Here is a 4,811-nt window from a genome sequence, read left to right on the forward strand (position 1 = left end):
GACTAGATCGCCTCGAAGGACTCCTCGCAGGGCTGGCAAAGCAACAATCAGATTTTATGGCCAATCAGAGGAGACTTGAGATTCAACTGAAGGGTCGCGCCGAAGGGACGCGCACGCCACCCTCCGAGAACTTGTGCGACGGGTCCAGCGCTTTCACGGACTTCATCAGAGCACGCGATCGTCAGATGAGAATAGGCTCACTGAATACACCGATGACAACGACGGCACCTGCACCTCCGCGCACGCCCCCGCAACACCAGCCGCCGCAACAAGAAGTGCCGTCGCCGTACGTGGCGCAGCCTGCCGTACCACCGGTGAACTTTGGAGTCAAGGTCCCGAAACCGAGAGACCTGGAGTGGCCCGGATTCTCGAAGTTCTCGGGGAAGGAGACATATGCTGGCGTCGGTGTCGACTTTAAGGCGTGGGGGCTGCGGTTCCGTCAGCGACTTGGTGCAAATGAGCGGAGGAGACTGGCCGGAGGAGTTCAAGATACTCGCACACAATAGCAAACTCGAGGGCACAGCGCTAATGTACCTCCAGAAGATGATGCCCGGTTGGACGGCAGTCTCCAACTCTCTTGAATACGTCATGATCAGCATGTTGGTTCTGTACATGACACCGATCCCGTCGGCAAGGGCATTGAGCTGATGGCGAAGGGGAATCGTCCAGGTCATGACCCGAGCACTACCAGTACTTAGTGTACGTGGCTGAACGGTCCGGTAACTCCGAGCAATGCGTCTTGCAGTGCTTATGCAAGTCCGCACCTGGATACCTTCAGAGGGCGATGCTGACGCGTCTCAACTCGCAGCACACGGATCATCTGCAGCAAGCCGCGGAGCTAATTTCGTTCGCGATCGGATACGAAGCCAGCTCAGCAAAGTTAGGAAACGGCAAAGGGTGTAGCAAGAGCAATCGCGGTGGCCACGGACGAGGTGGTCGCGTCCATGGAAGTACCAAAACGGACGTGGTGACGGATTCGTCGCTCGTATTGGCAGCGGAGAAACACGCACTTGTCATGAATGTGGAGAAGTCGGGCATTTGAAAGTTAACTGCCCGCAGAAGAACAAGGGAGGTGCTGTGGCATCGACCAGGGTCGCGCTGGCTGTGACAAGTGAGGCGGCTTCAAGCTCAGACTCGTGGATCATGGACAGCGGACTCAGCGTACACCTTGTAAAGGACCCGAACATCTTGTGCGATCCGGTCGCATGTGACAAGGTGTGCAGAGCTGCAAATGGCGGTGAGGTGCACGTCACAAAGGTCGGCACAGTTAAGTTACGCACGATTGTTGACGGAAAGGAAGCTGCTATCGACATGTCCGAGGTGTACTACGCGGACAACCGGATGGATAACATCGTAAGTTACGGAAGACTTGAGGACCGTGATGTGTATCTTGAATGACACGACAGCAAGAGCTACGCCATACGTGAAGAAGATCGCGTACGTGTGTTCGAGATGCACAGGCGCAATGGCGTTCTCATGGTAGACGTTATGGGTGAGAAGACCACGGAGGCACGCGTTCACGTGGTGAATGCTGCAGCTCGCGAAGCCGGTGAAGCACTCGGTGACGCGGTGACTGAAACAACGCTGCTAGCGCTGCATAAGAGGTTGGGGCACATTGCGTACGACACCGTGGAGCGCATGGCTGATACTGCAGGGTCTGGTATCCTGCTGACGGACAGGACCCGTCCGAACTGCTTGACCTGTGCGCAGGGAAAGCAGAGCAAGAATAACCAGCCCAAGAAGGACACGAGCTCCAACGCACCGACAGATAAAATTGGTGGAGACATTGGCAGCGACATCAAAGGACCGATGACTCCTAACGACCGCCGTGGCAACCAATATCTGATAAACTTTGTCGACTACTCGACCAACTATGTGCGCGTGTTCTTGGCCAAGAACAAGGTCGAAGCGACGAAGGAGTTTGAACACTTCTTAGTGTATTTCGAAAAAAGATTCAACTGCAGGATCCACGTGCTCCGTACCGATGGTGGTAAGGAGTACGTTAACGTTGACCCATTCTGCAAGGCCACGAGCGTGAGACGACAGATCGGTGAGGCTAAGAACCAAGCTTCCAATGACAAGGTCGAGAGGATGCACAGAACTGTGTTAAACATGGCAAGATGCATGCTGTTTGCGAGTGGACTTCCGCTGTACTTTTGGGGCGATGGGGTGGAGTACGCGACGTATGTGTTGAACCGCAGCTCCTGCAGTGAAAATACTAAGAGAAAGTCTCCGTTGGAGATGTTGACCGGTACTGTGCCGAGCTTGTCGGACGTGGTGACCTTTGGTAGTCCGTGCACGGCGTACCGTGACCCAGGAAAGAAGTCACGGAAACCGCGCGCGCAGGTCGGAATGATTGTCGATAAGAATGACGAGACCAAGGGGTACAAAGTATACTTACCCAAGGATAGGATCGTCATCACTACACAGTACATCAAGAACGTCGAGACGTTGGATAATAAGCAGAGCGCACAGCTACAAGCGCAACTGGAGCGCGAGGACCCGGATCTGCGTTGCGCGGTGGAGGAGCGCGAGGAGGCTTCGAACCGGAAGGGGCCGGCACCACAAGTCGATGTACCAGTACCCGCGAAGTCGGCAAAGAGCACGAAGTCGAATGGTAAGTCGGAAAGAAGGTCGACGAAGACCAGACAGAAGAAGAAGGCACCGGTCAAAGATGCTGCAAAGTCGGAAGGAGTTGGGGAAGAACATGTTCCAACCAACACGGACAACACGGGTCCACGCACAAGATATAGGGATGCCAAGCCCGAGCCTGTTGCTAGATGGTCGTCAAGGACCCGAAGCGCTATTATGATGCGATGATGGACCCGCGCGCTGAGCAGTGGAAGCAAGCGATCCGGAAAGAGATTGAGGCGCTCGAGCAGAGCGGTACGTGAAAGATCTTCAAGAAGCCAAGGAACGCAAAGCTGCTGCAGTTCAAGTGGGTTTTCAGGCTGAAGACGCATGCGGATGGCACTATTGAGCACTACAAGGCGCGCTCGGTGGCGCTTGGTGGCGCGTGGCGATCAACAGGAGTACAGAGTCGACTACATGCTCACATTCACTGTCGTGCTTAAAATGACGTCCGGAAAATCGATATTGGTTGCCGCACGAGTGTGTACATGAAGGCTGACAAGAAGGCCAACATCGAGATCCTACTGCACATTCCGTTAGGTATACAGGTCGCGGAGAACTTGCTCAAGTTACTGGACGTGGGGACCAAGAAGGAGCTCGCGTTTCACCTCAAGAAAGGTCTGTACGGCCTACGGCAATCCGGTCAACTCTGGAATCTATTGTTGCACATAGATCCCAAGACGTTTTGCATCAGCTACAGTGAGCTCGCTTACCGTATGGAGATCTATCGAGTTATTTAGCAGCTTATCATCTTGGTTGCACCAAATCGTCCCCGGAGCATCCCCGTTCAGAAATGTGACATGGGTTTGAAGCCCCCATTGTAAAACATACCGTGCGTGTACCACCACCAGCTTGTCATGGTCGGTATCGCGGCAGATCCGTAAAATCACACCGTCCACCCGTGTAGTAATACTCAAAGGCAAACTGCAAATGTTTTTCCTTGCCATAGGAACAGCGCACGCTCCACAATACAAACATTGCTTTGTGGGGCCTTCATGCCTTCATGCCCTCAAAGACCCCAAGACGTTTTGCATCAGCTACAGTGAGCTCGCTTACCGGTTGGAGATCCATCGAGTTCTTTAGCAGCTTATCATCTTGGTCGCACCAAATCGTCCCCGGAGCATCCCCGTTCAGAAATGTGACATGGGTTTGAAGCCCCCATCGTAAAACCTACGGTGCGTGTACCACCGCCAGCTTGCCATGGTCGGTATCGCAGCAGATCCGTAAAATCACACCGTCCACCCGTGTAGTAATACTCAAAGGCAAACTGCAAATGTTTTTTCTTGCCATAGGAACAGCGCACGCTCCACAATACAAACATTGCTTTGTGGGGCCTTCATGCCCTCAAAGACCCTAAGACGTTTTGCATCAGCTACAGTGAGCTCGCTTACCGGTTGGAAATCCATCGAGTTCTTTCGCAGCTTATCATCTTGGTCGCACCAAATCGTCCCCGGAGCATCCCCGTTCAGAAATGTGACATGGGTTTGAAGCCCCCATTGTAAAAGCTACAGTGCGTGTACCACCGCCAGCTTGTCATAGTCGGTATCGCGGCAGATCCGTAAAATCACACCGTCCACCCGTGTAGTAATACTCAAAGGCAAACTGCAAATGTTTTTTCTTGCCATAGGAACAGCGCACGCTCCACAATACAAACATTGCTTTGTGGGGCCTTCATGCCTTCATGCCCTCAAAGACCCCAAGACGTTTTGCATCAGCTACAGTGAGCTCGCTTACCGGTTGGAGATTCATCGAGTTCTGTCGCAGCTTATCATCTTGGTCGCACCAAATCGTCCCCGGAGCATCCCCGTTCAGAAATGTGACCTGGGTGTGAGGCCCCCATTGTAAAACCTACAGTGCGTGTACCACCGCCAGCTTGTCATGGTCGGTATCGCAGCAGATCCGTAAAATTACACCGTCCACGAGGAGGATCATGGTCAATCAAACAATACGCACCTTCCGTACATACGTGGCTAATTGCATGGTAGCACCAATGGTTTGTGGGTAACAGCCCTTGCAGCTAGATATCGAACTCGATCAGCGTGTAGCGTGTAGTAATGCTCGAAGGCAAACTGCAAATGTTTTTCTTGCCATAGGAACAGCGCACGCTCCAGGGATACAAACATTGCTTTGTGGCGCCTTCATGCCCTCTTTTCGCCAAGACGTTTTGCATCAGCTACAGT

This window comes from Phytophthora infestans, genomic scaffold, assembly GCF_000142945.1.
Source record: "Phytophthora infestans T30-4 supercont1.2 genomic scaffold, whole genome shotgun sequence".
NCBI classification, from domain to species: Eukaryota; Oomycota; class Peronosporomycetes; order Peronosporales; family Peronosporaceae; genus Phytophthora; species Phytophthora infestans.